Below are 23,564 nucleotides of genomic sequence, written 5' to 3'. Positions count from 1 at the left end.
ACTGTAATATTGAATGGTTTGCCTTGGAAACGAACAGAAATCATCCTGTCATTTTTAAGATTGCATCCAAGTACTGCATTTCAGACTCTTTTGTTGACCATGATGGCTACTCCATTTCTTCTAAGGGATTCCTGCCCACAGTAGTAGATATAATGGTCATTCGAGTTAAATTCACCCATTCCAGTCCATTTTAGTTCACTGATTCCTAGAATGTCGACATTCACTCTTGCCATCTCCTGTTTGACCACTTCCAATTTGCCTTGATTCATGGACCTAACATTCCAGGTTCCTATGCAATATTGCTCTTTACAGCACCGGACCTTGTTTCTATCATTGGTCACATCCACAACTGGGTATTGGTTTTGCTTTTGCTCCATCCCTTTATTCCTTCTATAGTTATTTCTCCACTGAGCTCCAGTAGCATACTGGGCACCTACCGACCTGGGGAATTCCTCATTCAGTATCCTATCATTTTGCCCTTTGTTACTGTTCACGGGGTTCTCAAGGCAAGTATACTGAAGTGGTTTGCCATTCCCTTCTCCAGGGGACCACATTCGGCTGTGGTCCATGTGATTAGATCAGCTAGTTTCCTGTGATTATGATTTCAGTTTGTCTGCCCTCTGGTGCCCCCTAGGAATACCTACCGTCTTATTTCGGTTTCCCTTACCTTGGTCGTGGAAAATCTCTTCACAGCCGCTCCAGCAAAGTGCAGCTGCTGTACCTTACCTTGGACGAGGGGTATCTCCTCAAGGCCCCCCCTCCTGACCTTGAACGCGGAGTAGCTCCTCTCGGCCCTCCTGCGCCCGCGCAGCCACCGCCTGTTGGACGTGGGGTAGCTCCTCTCGGCCGCCGGCCCTGGCCTCAGGCGTGGGGTAGCTCCTCACGGCCGCACCTCTTTGCGTGGCTCGTTGCGCCGGGGCCGGCGTCTCTCGCGTCGCGTCTGCGCCGCCGGGGCCGGCGTCTCTCGCGTCGCGTCTGCGCCGCCGGGGCCGGCGTCTCTCGCGTCGCGTCTGCGCCGCCGGGGCCGGCGTCTCTCGCGTCGCGTCTGCTGACTGTCTGAGGAGGCCTTACAAATAGCTGTAAAAAGAAGAGAGGCGAAAAGCAAAGGAGAAAAGGAAAGATATAAGCATCTGAATGCAGAGTTCCAAAGAATAGCAAGGAGAGATATGAAAGCCTTCCTCAGTGATCAATGCAAAGAAATAGAGGAAAACAACAGAATAGGAAAAACAAGAGACCTCTTCAAGAAAATTAGAGATTCCAAGGGAACTTTTCATGCAAAGATGGGCTCGATAAAGGACAGAAATGGTATGGACCTAACAGAAGCAGAAGATATTAAGAAGAGGTGGCAGGAATACACAGAAGAACTGTACAAAAAAGATCTTCACGACCAAGATAGTCACGATAATGTGATCACTGACCTAGAGCCAGACATCTTGGAATGTGAAGTCAAGTGGGCCTTAGAAAGCATCACTACGAACAAAGCTAGTGGTGGTGATGGAATTCCAGTTGAGCTATTTCAAGTCTTGAAAGATGATGCTGTGAAAGTGCTGCACTCAATATGCCAGCAGATTTGGAAAACTCAGCAGTGGCCACAGGACTGGAAGAGGTCAGTCTTCATTCCAATCCCAAAGAAAGGCAATGCCAAAGAATGCTCAAACTACCGCACAGTTGCACTCATCTCACACGCTAGTAAAGTCATGCTCAAAATTCTCCAAGCCAGGCTTCAGCAGTATGTAAACCGTGAACTCCCAGATGTTCAAGCAGGTTTTAGAAAAGGCAGAGGCACCAGAGATCAAATTGCCAACATCCGCTGGATCATGGAGAAAGCAAGAGAGTTTCAGAAAAACATCTATTTCTGCTTCATTGACTATGCCAAAGCCTTTGACTGTGTGGATCACAATAAACTGTGGAACATTCTGAAAGAGATGGGAATCCCAGACCACCTGACCTGCCTCTTGAGAAACCTGTATGCAGGTCAGGAAGCAACAGTTAGAACCGGTCATGGAACAACAGACTGGTTCCAAATAGGAAAAGGAGTGCGTCAAGGTTGTATATTGTCACCTTGCTTATTTAACTTATATGCAGAGTACATCATGAGGAACGCTGGGCTGGAAGAAACACAAGCTGGAATCAAGACTGCTGGGAGAAATATCAATAACCTCAGATATGCAGATGACACTACCCTTATGGCAGAAAGTGAAGAGGAACTCAAAAGCCTCTTGATGAAAGTGAAAGAGGAGAGTGAAAAGGTTGGCTTGAAGCTCAACATTCAGAAAACAAAGATCATGGCATCTGGTCCCATCACTTCATGGGAAATAGATGGAAAAACAGTGGAAACAGTGTCAGACTTTGTTTTTTTGGGCTCCAAAATCACTGCAGATGCTGATTGCAGCCATGAAATTAAAAGACGCTTGCTCCTTGGAAGGAAAGTTATGACCAACCTTGATAGTATATTAAAAAGCAGAGACATTACTTTGCCGACCAAGGTCCGTCTAGTCAAGGCAATGGTTTTTCCCGTGGTCATGTATGGATGTGAGAGTTGGACTGTGAAGAAAGCTGATCGCCGAAGAATCGATGCTTTTGAACTGTGGTGTTGGAGAAGACTCTTGAGAGTCCCTTATACTGCAAGGAGATCCAACCAGTCCATTCTAAAGGAGATCAATCCTGGATGTTCATTGGAGGGACTGATGCTAAAGCTGAAACTCCAATACTTTGGCCACCTCATGAGACGAGTTGACTCACTGGAAAAGACTCTGATGCTGGGAAAGGTTGGGGGCGGGAGGAGAAGGGGACGACGGAGAATGAGATGGCTGGATGGCATCACCGACTCTGTGGACATGAGTTTGAGTGTACTCCGGGAGTTGGTGATGGACAGGGAGGCCTGGCGTGCTGTGATTCATGGGGTCGCGGAGAGTCGGACACGACTGAGCGACTGAACTGAACTGAACTGAACTGAACTGTATCATATCAGCCTGCCCACCAGAGATGGGAGAAAGAACTGGTGATTGAATCTCATTATGCTTACACAATGAAAGCCCAATAACATATCTGGATATTGATGCACATATGAGCTTCTCTGGTTAGTGATTCTCTTTGCATAGTGTTACTTATCATGTACTGGGAGAGATATGTGTCCTGATTCCTCGGTGAGAAGACCCTAGAAGCTTTACTTTTTTGTTGGGATGGACCCTCTTAGGCTTCTGCTTGTGTTTCTTCTCTGTGAAGGTCCTGATTTATATACTTTTTGCTGTAATGTCGTTCAGTCACTAAGTCATTTGTGACTCTTTGTGCCCTCACGGACTGTAGTACGCGAAGCTCCTTTGTCCTTCACTGTTTCCTAGAGTTTGCTCAAATTAATGTCCATTGAGTCAGTTATGCTATCCAGCCATCTCATTCTCTACCTCCCCCTTCTCCTTTTGGCTTCGATCTTTCTCAGCATCAGGGTCTTTTCAATGTCAGCTTTTTGCATCAGGTGGCTAAATTTGCTTCAGCTTCAGCATCAGTCCTTCCAATGAATAGTCAGAGTTGGTTGCCTTTAGGATTGACTGGTTTGATCTCCTTGTAGTCTAAAAGACTCTCAACAGTCTTCTCCAGCACTACAATTTGAAAACACCAATTTTTTAGCGCTCAGCCTTCTTGATGGTCCAATTCTCACATCCATATATGAGTACTGGGAAAACCACAACTTTGACTGTATGAACCTTTGTTGGCCAGCTGATGTCTCTGCTTTTTAATATGCTCTCTAGGTTTGTCATAGCCTTCATTCCAAGGAGAAATGTCTTTTAATTTCATGGCTATAGTTACCATCTGTCGTGATTTTGGTGCCCAAGAAAATAAAATATGTCACTACTTCCACTTTTGATATAATAAAGTTGTAATTTTAAGTATATTGCTTTCCTGAATTCTTTGAGTTCCTCTAACAAATTATTGAATCCAAGGAGGTGATGGAAATCTCCCAATGTTTAGCCTGTTGGGCAGAAGCATGGATGTTGTGGGGACGCTTAAGTTTGTAGCTGGCTTCTGAAGTGAGGGAAGACTATGTCCTTAAAATATGAAGTTTAGTCAAATTGTAGGTAGTTAGCTCAAGTCATTGCACATGTATCTAATCAATCTCTTAATATTTCTATGGTGTAAATATTTTATTATTTGTTTTATATAGTTTAATAAGGATTCTGTGATCAATGACATGCTGAAGTTGTTGTTGTTCAGTTGATAAATCTTGTCCAACTCTTTGTGACCCCATGGACTACAGCATGCCAGGCTTCCCTGTCTTTCATTATCTCCCAGAGTTTGCTCAAATTATGTCCATTGAGTCACTGATGCCATCTAACCATCTCATCCTCTGTTGCAGCATTCTCTTCCTGCCCTCTCTCTTTCCCAACATCAGGGTCTTTCCCAATGACACAGCCAAAGTACTTCACATCACATAGCCCAAGTATTGCAGGTTCAAATAATTGCTAAATATTACATTACATCTCTTTTCTTTTTCATAGCTTATGTAAAGAATTATTTTCTCTGAGAATTTTTACAGCAAAATGTGTATCTGAATTTTTATGTCTTTTAGAAATATAAATATATCACTTAGTAAAATTTCACTTCCTTCTTAATTTGAATTCTATTTGTTCTGAGTCTAAGACTATTTGGAAGATTCCAATGGAGTACAGTAGAATAAATTTAAAGACTGACAAAAAGACTTAGATTCAAAACCTAATGACTGTGTTAAGCCAATTTAAAAACCATTGGAGATCCAATTCCTCATGTCTGAAAATAGAGGCAATTATACATATATCAGGATAGTGTTATGAGGAGGTGTGAGATAAAATATGTAATGCATCCAGAAAAATGTTCAGTCCATTTCCCCTTTAGATTTCGAATAACCTTAGGGTAAGTGCAAGGAGTCTACATATTTGTATTAGTGTAATCCTTTTACGGATGGCAAAAGTTATAGAATGAGATCCACTTCCTTTCCACTCTCCCTCAGGGGCCAATTTCTCAGTGGTTAATACAGTGTCAGAACAATGCGTGTGACTGTGTATGTGTGTGTGTGAGAGAGAGAAGCTTAACCTCCTATTTTAAAGTAATTTTCTAACAGACGGTGCTGTTGGAACTATCATTCTAATTTTTATTAGTACAATTTATCTATCCTCCAAAGCCTTGCATGCTTGATGGTCATAGATTCACAGATCTCCAGTCTCAGGAAGTATACCTGACTGAGGGTGCCAGCTCCTGAAAACTCCACCGCGTGGCTTGTGATAGAGCCGTGGTTCCTATGAGCTGCTCGCAGTCAGCTACTGAGCAGGGCAGGGAAACAAAGTCAGTGTACTTCCTGAGGGACAGAGGGCACTTCTAAGGGCCATTTGGCTCAAGTACTCCTATTTTAATTCTATTGCTGCTTTTTTCCTTTTGTAGCTTCCTGTGGAAATTGTCAAGGAGAAGTTCTCATTCTTTGACAGCTGATGCTATTCTTGGGCAGAGTTTGGGGGAAAATTCTCTTTGAAATTCTTTGAAACCAACTGAATTGGAATTCAGAGTTTTGATTTTGATTTTGAGCTATATGTTATGTTTTGGTGGGGAAAGGCGCTCACAAGGAGACAGAAGATGGTGTAAGTCACTTCTTGCCCTGGGTGTTTGCCACAAGCAAATAGTTCACGTCACATCCCTTTGATGTAGGTACCTATATTGATTTGTGAGCACTATTAGTCTTTGTCGTAGTTAAAGCGATTCTATTTTCTCATCATTTGTGTCAGATTAATGAATATTTCTGAGATTTAAATGTTGTTCCCCACAGTCTTTCATGCACTTTCTCAAGAGGTGGGCTTATGGGTGTAGAAATAATCAACCTTATCTTCCAGTAAACCATTACTACCAGAACACAACTTTTTACTACAGATCTGTTTCATCTATTGATGGCAGGTACACAGCCTTTTGATGTTATTGTGATTCTATAAAAGGCTATTTTTATAGATTTCAGTAACAGGCACAAACGTGTATTTGTCAACTTCAGAATTTTAAAGTATTAATTTCCTCTATGGCATTTTAGACAGCACACTTGTATTTCCTCTTTTCTTCTCCCACCCTCAACTTTTCAAGTTTTGTTGATATGTTTTGAGGTTTGGGCCTCAGTTTATTTAACTAAAATTATACTTTCACACTGAACTCTATAACATTTAGTGTTTCATTTAATGCTGGCATTTTAGAGTATAACCATTTTTACATAAGTATTGCTTTTAAAAGGTGAGTTCAATACTTGGTTGCCTCTGTAAATATTTTTTCTTTATCATTATTATTTTTAACCATATGTGCATGTGTGCTAAGTTGCTTCAGTCGTGTCTGACTCTATGCAGCCCCATGGACTTTTGCCCACCAGGCTCCTCTGTCCATGGGATTTCCTAGGCAAGAATACTGGAGTGGGTTACCATTTACTTCTCCAGGAGATCTTCCCAGCACAGGGATCAAACCCATGTCTCATGTCTCCTGCATTGGCAGATGGGTTCTTTACTACTAGCACCACCTGGGAAGCCTTTCTAATCATGTGATGAGGTGGAAATAAAGAGAAGTATCTGTGATAATTCGATGATAAAGGGAGCAGACTTGTGAGTCAGGCACAGGGCAGGAGAGGAGATGGTCAGTGCCACTCTTCTATAAACCATAGAGTTTTCTGGACAGAGGATGACTACTAACAGTACCACGACTACTATTACTACTGTTACTATCATTACTATTACTACTTCTTGCTATTTAATTAGAGGTTGCCCTCAAGTTATGAAACTGCAGACATCCTAGGAAGTCATTTCCTGCTGCAAATCACCTGTGGGACAACTACCAAAATATTCTAAATTTTGAAGATCAAATTCTCTGAAAGTAAGCTGTTGTAATAAGCTCATTTTTCTTTCCCATCTTACCCTGGGGACCCTTTCCCTACCATTTGATGCTACTGAATTAAAGTGTTTTTTTTTTTCTAATATATATAGCAAACAACATAATTTACAATAAGGATCTGACTTAATTGACCTCGACTCTTACCTTAAAATGCAATTATTTAAAATCCAATTGTAAACTAACAATTACACATAGCAAATTATTATAAAACTTTTTTATATTGACTTCTAAAATCATTAGTTTTCTATTTGGATTCATTCTTAGGTTTCTTCAGATAGGTTTTCTTTTCTGCATGGCAAGGAAACAATGCAGATACATAGTTTCTAATTTCTTGTATATTTCAGTCTTTCTGTTGCTTTATTAAGTAAATGTCAACAAAAATGAGAATAGAATTCTGGAATCATACCCTTTGTCAGTAATATCTAGTTATTAGTTCATCCCTGGCATCTAATATTGTACATTGGGAAGACTGGCACCTGCTTGATTTTTGTTCTTATGAGTGACTTTTTGTCCTGCCAAGTTTCCAAGGGGGAGCATGATAAATGTAGGCTTCTGATGAGTCATGCTGATGAGCAGAAGCTTGTAGAATCCTTAATCCATCCTTAAAATTGAATATTTTACCAGACTCTCTAGATTTTGTATTTTGTCAATTTGGCCTACCACATAATAAATATGTTTGATCTTAAGATTCACATTTTCAGTTTACTCAAGATTTTGTCTATTTTATAATTGGATATTTTAAAATTTCCAATTATGTTCTTTTTTTCTTCTTCAAAAACAGTCATTGAGTCATTGTAGATTCCATCACCATTACGTCTTTCATTTTCATGTCTTCTCATAGAACTTTTTCTTTCTTTGCTGTTCCCTTTTATGTTGTAGAGAATTTCATTCTGTGGATCAGATTTTCTGCAATATTGCTTCTGCATTCAGTTATGATACAGGTTATTATTACTTTTTTAACATTCTTATATTATTTTCTTAAGTGTAAAATCACTACAAGTTGATTCTTATTTCTAATAACTTCAGATTTGAGCTCACCTCCAGATCTTGCCGATCCAGATAAGCATGACTCTCTCACAATCAAGGATTCCAGCCTTCTGCTGGGATTCTGGGTTTGGAGAATAGCCACACTCTCAGGTGGCCATGGCTTCAGAAGACTGGTGATCAGTGGTGGGGATCAGGAAACCTGTCTTTCCCCTGTCCTATGTAACATCCCCTTCTTTTGTTTTTACAAGTTGGGGAGTATTAGTGAGCTTCACTGTCAATTTCACCAGTTATTTCATGTAAAGCAAAATTTCTTAAGGAAAGAGTTTCTGTTTCAGCTTATATGATTTTTTTCTTTTTTTCAGTTTGACCCAAATTTTGCTGTATTTGATAAAATTTCCAAGTTTGTAGCATGTGGCTTTACTACATCACTAGGTCTAGTGAAATTTTCTCAGGTGGCTAAGTGGTAAAGAATTTGCCTGCTAAGGCAGAAGACACAGGTTCCATCCCTGGGTCAGGAAGATCCCTTGGAGAAGGAAATCGCAACCCACTCTGGTATCCTTGCCTGTGAAATTCCATGGACAGAGGAGCCTGGCAGGCTACAGTACATGGAATGTACTGTCAGAATGTAAGGTCAGAAATGACAGCATGCACACAAATCCAGTAAAGCATTAGAGAGTTTTCCCACTTTTCTACTTTTATTTGTTGTTTTCAGTTCATTTTTTGCAGAGAGTTTTTTTTTTTTGTCAGCCAGTTCTTAAGTTTCTGCTTTTCCCAGAAATTTATTCTATGAGTAGCCTAGACTTGTCTTCTGAAACTTTTGAAACTCAACACACAGATATTTTATCGGTGTTCTTATTTTTGTTGTCCTTTTTAACCCTGATTGTTTTGCTGAAATTACTATTTTATAATTGCTGCTGCTGCTAAGTCACTTCAGTCGTGTCCGACTCTGTGTGACCCCATAGACAGAAGCCCACCAGGCTCTCCCTTCCCTGGGATTCTCCAGGCAAGAACACTGGAGTGGGTTGCCATTTCCTTCTCCAATGTGTGAAAGTGGAAAGTGAAAAGTGAAAGTGAAGTCGCTTAGTCGTGTCCGACCCTTAGCGACCCCACGGACTGCAGCCCACCAGGCTCCTCCATCCATGGGATTTTCTAGGCAAGAGTATGAATTGATAGAAATGAAATAGGAGGAATAAATAAGAAAAAATATGTGTGGCAAGACAAAATGTCAGGGTTATCTCTCCCCTAGAATGAGATTATCTCTAATTCCTAATTCCCTTTCTGCTAGTCTGAGATTATTTATTGCACACATAACTCCTCCTGTGGTTTCATTATTGCTGAAAACTATTTTAGAATATATGTTTTATAATCTGAAGTATTGGAGAAGTGTCAGTCAAACTTCTCCTGGCAAAGGAAATAAAGTACATTTGATTTTGAATATGCTTTTAAAAATTTTTTCTCTTTCTTGCTGACATACTCTGTTTTGTTGAAATCAGTATGTGTTAGAGGCACTATTAGTGACTTTTTTGGTGTTGACGATTATTTTCTTTTCTGAACACAACATTATGCAACTCCATAGATTTATAAAAGATTAATTGTAGTAACACTAGGGCATTTATATCTTTATTTTCTAATTCTTAATGAACACTAAAGAATTGGGGTTGGAGAAATTTTATTAAAATAAGTCAAACCTTCCTCCTCTCTTTGTGCTATTTTTGTTATTACCTTGGTTTATGTTTTGGGTAAACTTTCAAAAAATCAACCAACATCTTTTGGCAAAATCAATATATATAATTTCTCTCTTAAATTATGATGTTTTAATATTTGATGATTTTTTTTTCCTGAAAGAAAACCTTATGGCAACATTAAATAACAATATTATCAGAGAGCTTTCCCTTTTAGCAGTGTCAGGGAACTTTCCCTTAGGATATTAATTCCCATAATACACTTATCAAAGAAGTAGTAGAAATAGCCCTTTACAACAAGCCGTCATCCCAGGGCTCCTTTCCAAGGGCCCATATCTCACTCACGGCCTCAATGATGGCTCAGCAGGTAAAAGAATCCATCTGCAATTCAGGAGACATCAAAGACTCGGGTTCCATTCCTGGGTGGGGAAGATCCCCTGGAGTAGGACATGGCAACCCACTCCAGTATTCTTGCCTGGGAAATCCCATGGACAGAGGAGCCTGGCAGACTATGGTTTATGGGGTTGCAAAGAGTTAGACACGACCAAGAACAAGCACACACAACTCACCCACAGCCTAACAGGGTTGAGCTCCAATGGCCTCACCTCCCTGACCCACAACAGATTATTTTAGGGTCGATGCTTGATGCCAGTATGAGTCACAGAATTTCCTCTCAAGGGAATTTGGAATCAGGTAGAAACTAAGTCCACTTTTGGTAACAGTCGTTTAGAATTACGTTTCCCTTCAGTTCAGGGTAGCCCCATGATATGGTTCATATAAAAGTGGATAAGTAAGCTGAAAGCAGGTTCATAGAAAGAAATAAAAGCAAATGGAGAAAAAAGATGTGGAGATGAGAAAGTGTATAGCCCCAGAGTTGCCTTTCGGTAAATTCCTATATTTTAAAAATATTTTCTGCTATTGTGATCCTATATTTTCTGCAGTTGTATTCTTTGTATCCTGATAACATATCTCTTTGAAAATCTAGATTATGATTTTTTTCTTTCTAGATCAAATGTCTTTGTCTTTCTGACAAAGACAACCCTAAACGAGAAATTAGAAATCATATACTCTAGTCCCAGATCGTTCACAAATTTGCCATGGTCTTACTGTGAAGAATTGGGTTTTTCTTTCCTGTTCTCCCATGGTATTATTCATAATTCTGCTCTATTACTTGTATGTATATGTTTGATATACATAACAATAATGTAATTATTGATTTGAATATCATCTCCCTCATAAAGGGAATAATTTTATTCTTCACTTCTTGATGTCCTCAGCACCTCATTTTATGATTGACACATATTTTGTGCTCAAAAATGGTCTGTTAATCAACAAACTAACCACCAACTATGTGGTATACAAGTCACTTTGCGATTCTTGGGTGCAGTTTGCTCAGTAAGAGTCAGAATAGAGAATTCCTGAAGTTCCAGCTACTTCTAAAGTTTTGCCACTGATCTCTAGGTTCTTCCTGTTGATCAGGACATTGGTGTACTGTTTCCTTTCCTGTCTTTAGTGGGTGCTTTCTATGAGTGAGTCCATTTGTTTATTAGAAAACAGAACATTCTGCATTTTGGATAGTCTTTCCTTGTTTCTCTCTCTCATATATGTTTACATATGTTATCACTAGAGGTAGTTTAAATAAATGGTCTAGAGTTGTTTTTATTTTAAGAGCAATTTTATGAGTGAAGAGTATGTGAGGTAGAGAGGAGAGTATAAAAACCTTCCTGTGCTTACTTCCTAGCTTACACAATTATTAACACAGCTAATTTGATCTTCTCTACTCTTCTCAATTTTCCCACCCTGCTGAACAAATCCTAAAATGAACAAATCTTAGGTAGATATCATATTAATTTATCTGTAAATATTTTAGCATGCAACTCTAATATTTAAGGATTTGGTGCTTCCTTTTAAAAAGTCAATTTTGTTTACAGTAATTTAAATTTTAGAAAATGAATTTAGAATACTTATTAGACTGAAGCTATTATCCTCAGCAATTCCACATACGAAAGCTAAAATTTAATTGATTTTAGAAAAATGGCAGTGACTTATAGTGAACAAGCAGTTATAATTAAAGTGTATCAAGAATCTTTTTCTTTTTTAATCAATAGATTTTCTTTTTTTTGGAGGACAATTGCTTTACATCTTTGTGTTGTTTTCCGCCATACAACAATATTAATCAGCCATAAGTATGCATATATCCATCCCTCCTGAAACTCCCTCCTATCTCCCTACCCATCCCGTCCCTCTCATTGTCGCAGAACACTGGGTTGAACTTCCCATGTTTTATGGCAACTTCCCACAACTACCATATTTTACATATGGTAATGTATATTTTTTGATGCTACCCTCTCAATTCATCCCACTCTGTGTCCACAAGTCCATTTTTTATATTTGTATATGCCCTGCAAAGAGGTTCATCAGTACCATTTTTCTAGATTCCGTATATATCTATTAACATACAGTATTTATTTTTCTCTTTTTTACTTACTTAACTCTGTATAACAGGTGCTAGATTCATTCACCTCACTAGAACGGACTCAAATTCTTTCTTTTCTTGGCTGAGTAATATTCCATTGTGTATATGCACCACAACTTCTTTATCCATTCAACTGTGGATGAATGTCTATGTTGCTTCCATATTGCATTGAAGCTATTACATTACATTACAGCTATTGTAAATAGTGCTGCAGTGAACACTGGGGTACACGTGTCTCTTTCAATTATGATTTTCTCAGAGTATATACCCAGTAGTGGGATTGTTGGGAGATACGGTGGTTTTATTCCTAGTTTTTAAAGAAATATCAATACTGTTTTCCATGGTGGCTGAACCACCTGTGCAAGAGGGCTCCCCTTTCTCCACATCTCTCCAGCAATTATTATTGTTTGTAGAACTTTTTTTTCCTGTGATGACTGCCATTCTGACTGGTGTAAGTTGATACCTCTTTGTAGTTTTGATTTGCATTTCTCTAATAATGAGCGATGTTGACCATTTATATGTTTATTGACCATTTGTTTGTCTTTTTTGGAGAGGTATCTTTTTCTTATCCTTTCAGTTCTGTTTCTAGTCTCTTTTTTCTGTTCTTGGCTCAGATAAGGGGAGAGCTGCAACTGGTTTCCATTGCTATACATTCCTTTCTAGTGATTATGGGACAATTCTCCAAAAGTTACATTGAACTTTAAACTATATAGCAAACCTTATTTAAGCATAGTAATATGGATTCATATTTCACTGAGCACAGTCCTTACATACTTCCCTGGAATGTCCTGCTTCAGCTGTTTCAAATTATTTTCATTTCATATGTCATGTTTAATAGCAGAGAGGGGACTATTGCTAGTATTTTTTTTCTTGGAAATTAATCTGTCAACCTGGTGAAAATACAAAGTTTGAGCAGATGAGCAGGGATCCTTCAATTTAATATCCTAAGCATATTAATTCACTTAGAGAAAGCATAACAAGATTAAGTAATCAATGAGAATTTCCATTAAGAATGGAGAAATGTAGCACATAGAGAAGGTGATTAACAGCCTGTCAGTGTGATGTATTCATAAAATAGTTTAAAAAGATATATTTAGGTTTTAGGTAGTGATGTCTGAATTCTAATGATGTGTCTTGGGGCTGACCATGGACATATACAGGCGATATCCAGACTCAAAGGTAATATTTCATGATGTAATATTCTATACTGAACTTGCTTGTATGATGACCCTGGGATGGGAGGAGATCGTTCCCTGTCAGCTATGTATAAAATGAGCTTTCTATTTCTCTGATTATAGTCACTGAGAGGATTTTCACAAGCTATGTTATGTCCTTGGAACTGGATAAATGTATCCAAGATCCAGAATGCTTTTTATTAATATTGTTCTGAAGAAATCTTCCTCGGTTGTATGAACATTAGAGTTTTTAATCATGCATACAAGATTGTTATAGAATCAAAGACAAAGATCATAATAGTATGACAATCTTAGAATGTGTGACCTCAGACAGGGTTCGATGTTTCTCTGCCTTTGGTTGTTAATGTACTGCTTTCTCTAGCACCCAATCTGCTGGATACTTTTTTTTTTCACTTTTATTTCTCACTCAATAATTTATTTCCTATCCTTTTTCATTCACTCCTCTTTACACTGTTACATAGCTCTCACTGCAGAATCACTTTAAAATCTTCCATAAATTACTTGCAATTTTTCTGTATTTCTATTTTTCATAATTTTGATAGTGTGTGTCTGCAAACTCTAAGTCAAATGGAAACTTACAGCATTAGAATTCAGCACAAGTTAGCTTGATTTTGTCTCCTGTGACTTATGGATTGGTCTCAGTGAAATGAGTGACCATGTTCCTCTCTTTTAGTCTCCATCTGTAGCAATGAACACTTTTCCTAGATTTTTCCCCACTGAATACTTCAAAAGCATACTGAAGTTTTGGATTATTAGACTTCCCAAGTAAAGACATGTGAAATACAATATTTTTTGTTGAAATGGGAAAGAGGTAGATTTTAAATAGCAGCAGGAAAGGCATTGTTCTTTATCATCCTTAGTTGTAAAATCTGGATGTTTATTAATAGATAAAATGTGGATTAATACTTAATATGAATTAAGTAAATAAAACACTTCTTTCTTTTACTGAAATAACAACTCCACTTCTGAATCTAAGGAAGAGCAGTTGAGGGAGAAAAAGCACAAAGTACTTCATTTCGGCATTTTATGATAACAAGACTTGGAAACTGCTCAAATATCAGATTACAAGTGAATGCTTAAGTAATGATTAAGCAAATTTTAGAACATGTATTCAATGTGCTACTTGTTATTTATTTAAAATTATAACCAAAGTTATGAAAATTGCCAAATATCATTATAAATAGGTAAAAGTAAAATCTATGGGAGCAAAATTAAAATGTTTAAAAAATTTTAAAACTATTATACGGTTATCTTTGGTGATATACTTATGGATGCTCTATTTCTTCTATTTTCTTTCATTTACTAGTTTTCAATTACACAAATGCAACATTACCACTTTAATTTGGAGGAGGTCAAACAACGTAATGTAAATTAGTGCTATGCTGTAAGCTTAATTCAATTTATGTGACTTTGAACAGCAGCCTGCCATTAGAAAGAAAATGTAATTATTTAATTGTTTTGAGATAGATGATATAGTGAATACAGTAAATGTTAACGAGAGAATATTGGTTGGGGAGAATACACTTGTAAAATTCTTTCAACTATTTTGAAACCTTGAAATTTGTTATGGTATAGGGTTGGGGATAAAAACAACAAAAATATACTCTGAGCTTTGAGCAGTCAAGTTACAGATAAACTTCTGGGACATTAATTCTTCTAAGTTGGAGTCTGTGTCAGCATATGCTCCATTACTATTCATTTTACAATTCTGTTTACTTTGGTATAATCATATAGCTGCAAAACACCCAAATATTAGGGATTATGTCAGTCAATATGTATTGAGAGTATGTAGCAGATTTTTTTCTTATGCTTTTGGTTATCTTCACTGTTTGTTCCTATGGGCTAAATATAATATTTTATTATATTTGAATACTGTGATGTTTGTATGCACATAAATATAATCTTCTATGTTATTTGCCTTTAAAATTTCATTCATATATAAGTATAAAATTTAGAGAATTTATATATAGATAAGCAAAAGTACATCTTTCCCAAATATTATTACTATAAATTTATATATATTTCCATGTATGAAATATGTCTGTTATATACAGATATACAAGTTAAACATTACTAAGAAGGTGGTAATCAGTTTTTTCCCCATCTCCAACATTGCTAAAATAAGTAGAAATGGGATACGTATATAACAGAAAGAACTTCATTATGGTTTTGTATTTCATTTGGGGATAATACATATTTCAGTGAAGTTATGTGTGTATATACACATATACACACACATATATAATTAAATATAGAAAAATATATAATTGAATATAGAAATAATTTACTTGAGAAGTTCTGTCTGGGAATGTGTACTAAGTTCATTTCAGTTCAGTCGCTCAATCGTGTCCGACTCTTTGAGACTCCATGAACTGCAGCACACCAGGCCTCCCTGTCCATCACCAACTCCCGGAGTTCACTCAAACTCATGTCCATTGAGTCGGTGATGCCATCCAACCATCTCATCCTCTGTTGTCCCCTTCTCCTCCTGCCCTCAATCTTTTCCAGCATCAGGGTCTTTTCAGATGAGTCAGCTCTTCTCATCAGGTGGCCAAAGTATTGGAGTTTCGGCTTCAACATCAGTCCTTCCAATGACTATTTAGGACTGATTTCCTTTAGGATGGACTGGTAGGAACTCCTTGCAAGGGACTCTCAAGAGTCTTCTCCAACACCACAGTTCAAAAGCATCAATTCTTCAGTGCTCAGCCTTCTTTATAGTCTAACACATGACCACTGGAAAAACCATAGCCTTGACTAGATAAGGAGATCCAACCAGTCCATTCTAAAGGAGATCAATCCTGGATGTTCATTGGAGGGACTGATGCTAAAGCTGAAACTGCAATACTTTGGTCACCTCATGCGACGAGTTGACTCACTGGAAAAGACTCTGATGCTGGGAAAGGTTGGGGGCGGGAGGAGAAGGGGACGACGGAGAATGAGATGGCTGGATGGCATCACCGACTCTGTGGACATGAGTTTGAGTGTACTCCGGGAGTTGGTGATGGACAGGGAGGCCTGGCGTGCTGTGATTCATGGGGTCGCAGAGAGTCGGACATGACTGAGCGACTGAACTGAACTGAACTGAACTGACTAGATGGATCTTTGTTGAGAAAGTAATGTCTCTGCTTTTTAATATGCTGTTTAGATTGGTCATAACATTCCTTCCAAGGAGTAAGCGTCTTTTAATTTCATGGTTGAAATCACCATCTGCAGTGATTTTGGAGCCCAGAAAAATAAATCAGCCACTGTTTCCACTGTTTCCCCATCCATTTGCCATGAAATGATGGGACCGGATGCCATGATCTTGGTTTTCTGCATGTTGAGCCTTAAGCCAACTTTTTCACTCTCCTTTTTCACTTTTATCAAGAGGTTCTTTAGTTCTTCACTTTCTGCTATAAGGGTGGCATCATCTGCATATCTGAGGTTATTGATATTCTCCTGGCACTCTTGATTCCAGCTTGTGCTTCATCCAGCCCAGCGTTTCTCATGATGTACTCTGCATTTAAGTTAAATAAGCAGGGTGACAATATACACCCTTGACATACTCCTTTTCCTATCTGGAACCAGTCTGTTGTTCCATGTTCTAACTGTTGCTTCCTGGCATGCATACAGATTTCTCAAGAGGCAGGTCAGGTGGTCTGGTATTCCCATCTCTTTCAGAATTTTCCAGTTTATTGTGGTCCACACAGTCAAAGGCTTTGGCATAGTCAATAAAGCAGAAATAGATGTTTTTCTCGAACTCTCTTCCTTTTTCCATGATCCAGCGGATGTTGGCAATTTGATCTCTGGTTCCTCTGCCTTTTCTAATACCAGCTTGAACATCTGGACGTTCACGGTTCACGTATTACTGAAGCCTGGCTTGGGGAATTTTGAGCATGACTTTACTAGCGTGTGAGATGAATGCAATTGTGTGGTAATTTGATCATTCTTTGGCACGGCCTTTCTTTGGTATTGGAATGAAAACTGACCTTTTCCAGTCCTGTGGCCACTGCTGAGTTTTCCAAATTTTCTGGCATATTGAGTGCAGCACTTTCACAGCATCATCTTTCAGGATTTGCAATAGTTCAACTGGAATTCCATCACCTCCACTAGCTTTGTTTGTAGTGATGCTTTCTAAGGCCCACTTGACTTCACATTCCAGGATGTCTGGCTCTAGGTGAGTGATCACACCATCGTGATTATCTTGGTTGTGAAGATTTTTTTTTTGTACAGTTCTTCTGTGTATTCTTGTCACCTCTTCTGAATATCTTCTGCTTCTGTTAGGTCCCTACAATTTCTGTCCTTTATTTAGCCCATTTTGCATGAAATGTTCCCTTGGTATCTCTGATTTTCTTGAAGAGATCTCTAGTCTTTCCCATTCTAAGATTTTCCTCTATTTCTTTGCATTGATTGCTGAGGAAGGCTTTCTTATCTCTCCTTGGTATTCTTTAGAACTCTCCATTCAAATGGGTATATCTTTCTTTTTCTCCTTTCCTTTTTGCTTCCCTTCTTTTCAGAGCTATTTGTAAGGCCTCCTCAGACAGCCATTTTGATTTTTTGAATTTCTTTTTCTTGGGGATGATCTTGATTCCTGTCTCCTGTAGAATGTCACGAACCTCCGTCCATAGTCCATCAGGCACTCTGTCTATCAGATCTAGTCCCTTAAATCTATTTCTCACTTCCACTGTATAGTCATAAGGGATTTGATTTAGGTCATACCTAAATGGTATAGTGGTTTTCTCCACTTTCTTCAATTTCAGTCTGAATTTTGCAATAAGGAGTTCATGATCTGAGCCACAGTCAGCTACTGGTCTTGTTTTTGCTGACTGTTAGAGCTTCTCCATCTTTGGCTGCAAAGAATATAATTAATCTGATTTTGGTGGTACCATCTGGTGATGTCCATATGTACTAAGTTACTGTGTTCAAATAAATAATTATTTTGTGAGATCATAAATTGAGTATAAAAGTCTAGAGGCAGTATATATTTAACAGCATGATGGATAAAGGGAAGAGAAAAAATATATATCAGTTCTGATGTGCTTCTTGTTCTTAAATTTTTTAATCATAGCTTCTTTCTCTTTTCTCTCGCACATAGATACAAAGATAAGTTTGGTTGGTTCGTATTATAAGGAGTAAAAATAAATATATAAAGGTCCTTAAAGGATTTTTTTTTAAGCTGGCATTGTTCTTTCATCAGTATTTGATACTAGTATTTAGACTAATCCTTTGAAGTTATAAATGTGTTAAGATTTTACTGGGAATTCTGTAGTGGTCCAGTGGCCAGGACTTGTTGCTTTTAGTGCCATGGCTCATATTCAGTCACTAATCAGGGAACTAATATTCTGCAAGCTGCATGGGACAACCAAAAAAAAAGATTTTACTTTACTCAGTGTAGTGATAAGAAAATGAACCAATTATATAAATTTATGTTTAATCTTCTTAAATCCAACTTTATCTAGACACTTTTTTTTCTTTCCTCAAATAAAAGCACATTATGTATCATTATGATAAAGATCCCTCTACTTATAAAAATATTTTGTACACACAGCAACAATGATACAACTTTTTTTAAAAGAGAAAGTTTAATACTAGTTTATATAATGCAAAAATATGCTTGCATTACTTAGCATTAAATTTGGGTATAATGGGAAATTTCAAATAATCATGACTTAGATGGAAATATATTTTTATCCCATTTTCAAGAAGCCTGGAAGTGAATTAAAGTTTGTTTCAGTGTTCCAAAACAAACCCCAGTTTTTTCTATCTTGTTTCAATATATATAGTTTCCATTGTACATGTAAAGTCTTAGATCCAAGATGGCTGATGATGCTCCAGCCATTGTATTTACATTTCACTCAAGATGGAAGAAGTCAGAGGGCACACCAACTACCTTTCAGCAAGCTTCCTGAAATTTTCACAGAGCACTTCAGCTTATATCTCATTAGCCAAAAGTTAGTTATGTATTTGTCAGTCAGGCAGTTCTGTAGCTTAGTTGTGTCCGACTCTTTACAACCCCATGGAATGCAGTACGCCAGGCTTCCCTGTCCATCAGCAACTCCCAGAGCTTGCTCAAACTCAAATCCATCAAGTTGGTGATGCCATCCAACCATCTTCTCCTATGTCATCCCCTTCTCTTCCTGTCTTCAATCTTTCACATAATCTGGGTCTTTTCCAATGAGTCAGTTCTTCACATCAGGTGGCCAAGGTATTGGAGTTTTAGCTTCAGCATCAGTCCTTCTAATGAATATTCAGGACTGATTTCCTTTAGGATTACTCTCAGGTGTCTTTTCAAACACACAGTTCAAAAACATAAATTCTTTGGTGCTCAGCTTTCTTTATAGTCCAACTCTCACATTCATACATGATCACTGGAAAAACCATAGGTTTGACTAGATGAATATTTGTCGCAAAGTAATGCCTCTGCTTTTTAATATGCTTTTTAGGTTGAACATAGCTTTTCTTCCAAGGAACAAGCATCTTTTAATTTCATGGCTACAGTCACCATCTGCAGTGATTTTGGAGCCCAAGAAAATAATCTCTCACTGTTTCCACTTTTTCCCCATCTTTTTGACATGAATTGATGGGACCGGAGGCCATGATTTTAGTTTTCTAAATGTTGAGTCTGAAGCCAACTTTTCCACTCTCCTCTTTCACTTTCAAGAAGCTCTTTAGTTCTTTGCTTTCTTCCATAAATGCGTATCTGAGGTTATTGATATTTCTCCTGGCAATCTTTATTTCAGCTTGTGTTTCCTCCAGCTCAGCGTACATCTCATGATGTACTCTGCATATAAGTTAAATAAAAAGGGTGACAATATACGTCCTTGACATACTCCTTTCCCAATTTGGAACCAGTCTGTTGTTCCATGTCCAGTTCTAACTGTTGCTTCTTGACCTGCATACAGATTTCTCAGGAGGCAGGTCAGGTGCTGTGGTATTCCCATCTCTTTAAGAATTTTTCACAGTTTGTTGTGATCCACACAGTCAAAGTCTTTGGCATAGTCAATAAAGCAGAAATTAGATGTTTTTCTGGAACTTTTTTGCTTTTTCGAAGATCCAATTGACATTGGCAATTTGATCTCTGGTTCCTTTGCCTTTTCTAAATCCAGCTTGAACATCTGAAAGTTCATGGATCATGTGCTGTTGAAGCCTGGTTTGGAGAAGTTTGAGCATTACTTTGCTAGTGTGTGAGGTGAGTGCAATTGTATAGTAGTTTGAACATTCTTTGGCATTGCCTTTCTTTGGGATTGTAATGAAAACTGACCTTTTCCAGTCCTGTGGCCACTGCTGAATTTTCCAAATTTGCTGACATATGGAGTTCATCACTTTAACAGCATCATCTCTTAGGATTTGAAATAGCTCAACTGGAATTCTGTCACCTTCACTAGCTTTGTTTATAGTGATGTTTCCTAAAACCCACTTGACTTTGCAAGTTTAATATTTAGCTTCACATTTCTGAATCCCAACATCAGCCAATCATATAGGAAGACTGGGAGTGGAGGCCCATGAGAGAGCTGTGATCAGCAAAAGATAAAAAAGTTGAGTCTGGTGGAGGAAGGAGACCAGGGAGTGACCTGGGGTTTGATATCTTGGCCCTTTTTCTTAGTGGTTGATTGTCTGCTTTCCAGGTCTGTACAGCTGTCTGTTTGAGAGAATCCTCCATTCCCATGCCCACCCCCAATCTGATGATTTCTGTCTGGTAATCTTATTTCAAATACTACTTACTCTTTTTCAAAGGGATGTGGGTTGGTATTCTTGACCCTAGACTATTCCCCAACCCACATTTTTTATATTCTGCATTGTTAATTTAAGACATGTTCCATGTGGTAGGCAGAATAATGGGTCCCCAAAGGCATTCATGTCCCAATTCCCAGAACCTGGAAATATATTGCATTACATCACAAAGAGGAATTATGATTGCAAATGGAGTTAAGGTTGCTAATCAACGGAGTCTGAAGGAGGTGTGATTAGGGATGAATGGCCAGAGAGATGAAACGTTGTGTGCTAGCTTTGAAAACTGAGGATGATAACATGAAGCAGGGAATGTGGGTGGGTGGCTTCTAGAAGCTAGAAAAGACAAAACAAAACAAAACCCAGATTCTACCCTACAGCCTCCAGAAGAAACATAATCCTCCCAACAACTTGACTTTAGCTCACTGAGACCCATTTTCAACTTCTGACCTCCAGAACTGCAAGATGATAAGTCCGGGCTTTTAAAATTACTAAATTTGTGATAGCAGCAATAGGAAATGAATACATCACCCCATCTATTTAAGAAAAGACTAAAGAGATTAGAGATAAAAGAGCTGAACAAGAGGAGACATTTAAAGGTAAAAAGATCCCACAGAGGCAAAAGTGCAGATACAGACTACAAAAGTGGCGAAACATGTTTTGCTTCACTATTTCTGACATCAAAGGTGAAAAGAGAAGCATTTTTGGTTAGATAGTTTTTATATTCTGATGACAACATCTAACTACACTTGAAGATGCAACGTTTTCCTTTAGACTGCACTAGCCTTGGGATTTATTGAAGTGACCTTGCTTAGAAGACATTGAGAAACACTGAAGACCATTCTTTTAACCATGGTTTAGAAAAAGATGAAAAAGAAATTTTTCTCATTGGGTCCTAAGGGAACAAAGTCTCTGTTGTGGTTCATGGAGGCATTTTAGGGAGGCTCCCAGATTATGTTTTCAGGGACTTCACTTTTTGAAAGCTTTACTTAGTGGGGCAATACATTGTGGAAAGAGTAGCTGAAAGAAAAGTTTATTTCAGCTGATGAAAAATCAATGTTCTGGTTAAGAGAGTAAATTAGACACTTTTTCCTTTGGAAAAGAAGTGTTTTAGACAGAGACAGGCTTAATGAATGTGAACACCTCCTGCTTTTGGAAAATCCCACTGAGGAAGAAAGGTAAGAACCTACCCCTCCCCCACATTGCTTCAGGCAAGGGAGCCTGAACAGCCATTGCCCAGAGTGGCGATGTTGTCTATACCACGGCTTCTTTTCCGTGTGTAAAGAGTGGAGACAAAACTTTCAGCAGCAAGCCCAGTGGGTAAAACAAAACTATAAGCTTTAATATATAATTCTATAGGCTTTATCTACTCTAGGCCAGAATGTGAAGACCTGAAAAAGGCAAGTTTACTTAGGTAGTAGTGACTTCTGATTTCGATTCTTGGATGGCTGGTACATCAGCAACCTCTTATGAAGATAAGCATTAAACAAAAAAGGATAAGTCCTTGAAGAGTTAAACATCATCCTCAAAATTCAGATGTTGTAAGACCATCTTTGTTCAAATTCTACTTTGTTGATTCTATACTGGCAGGAGGTTCTCAATGTGAGAGTCAGGCTCCATCGTTTTCATAACCTACATCTGACTTAGACAAATTATAGAAAGGGCTAATTCATCTTTTCTTTTAAAATTAAAAAGGATTTAAAAATTTTCTGAGCTATTTTCATACTTCTTTACCACCCTGGTATATTTATCTTCAAAATTTTGAATTAGATAAATAGAATAAAACTATTCTAAAAGTTGTTTGTGTTAGGATATTGATTATAAAGGAGACTGAGAGAAATGACATACATCAAGTACATATTTGGGGCTGGAAGCCTTGGAGGCTTCCCAGGTGGTGTAGTGGTAAAAAAATTCACCTGCCAACGCAAGAGAGACAAGAGATATGGATTCAGCCTCTGGATTTGGAAGATCCATAACCAGTAACGCTGAAGAAGCCAAAGTTGAATGGTTCTATGAAGACCTACAAGACCTTTTAGAACTAACACCCAAAAAAGATGTCCTTTTCATTATAGGGGACTGGAATGCAAAAGTAGGAAGTCAAGAAACACCTGGAGTAACAGGCAAATTTGGCCTTGGAGCACGGAATGAAGCAGGGCAAAGGCTAATAGTTCTGTCAAGAGAACTCACTGGTCATAGCAAACACCCTCTTCCAACAACACAAGAGAAGACTCTACACATGGACATCACCAGATGGTCAACACCGAAATCAGATTGATTATATTCTTTGCAGCCAAAGATGGAGAAGCTCTATACAGTCAGCAAAAACAAGACCAGGAGCTGACTGTGGCTCAGATCATTAACTCCTTATTGCCAAATTCAGACTTAAATTGAAGAAAGTAGGGAAAACCACTAGACCATTCAGATATGACCTAAATCAAATCCCTTATGATTATACAGTGGAAGTGAGAAATAGATTTAAGGGACTAGATCTGATCGATAGAGTGCCTGTTGAACTCTGGACGGAGGTTCGTGACATTGTACAGGAGACAGGGACCAAGACCATCCCCATGGAAAAGAAATGCAAAAAAGCGAAATGGCTGTCTGAGGAGGCCTTACAAATAGCTGTGAAAAGAAGAG

The sequence above is a fragment of the Moschus berezovskii genome, chromosome 1 (genome assembly GCF_049115385.1).
Source record: "Moschus berezovskii isolate FMDL1 chromosome 1, NW_MosBer_1.0, whole genome shotgun sequence".
Lineage (NCBI taxonomy): Eukaryota > Metazoa > Chordata > Mammalia > Artiodactyla > Moschidae > Moschus > Moschus berezovskii.
The sequence above is the reverse complement of the archived record's forward strand: the minus strand, read 5'-3'. Positions refer to the sequence as shown.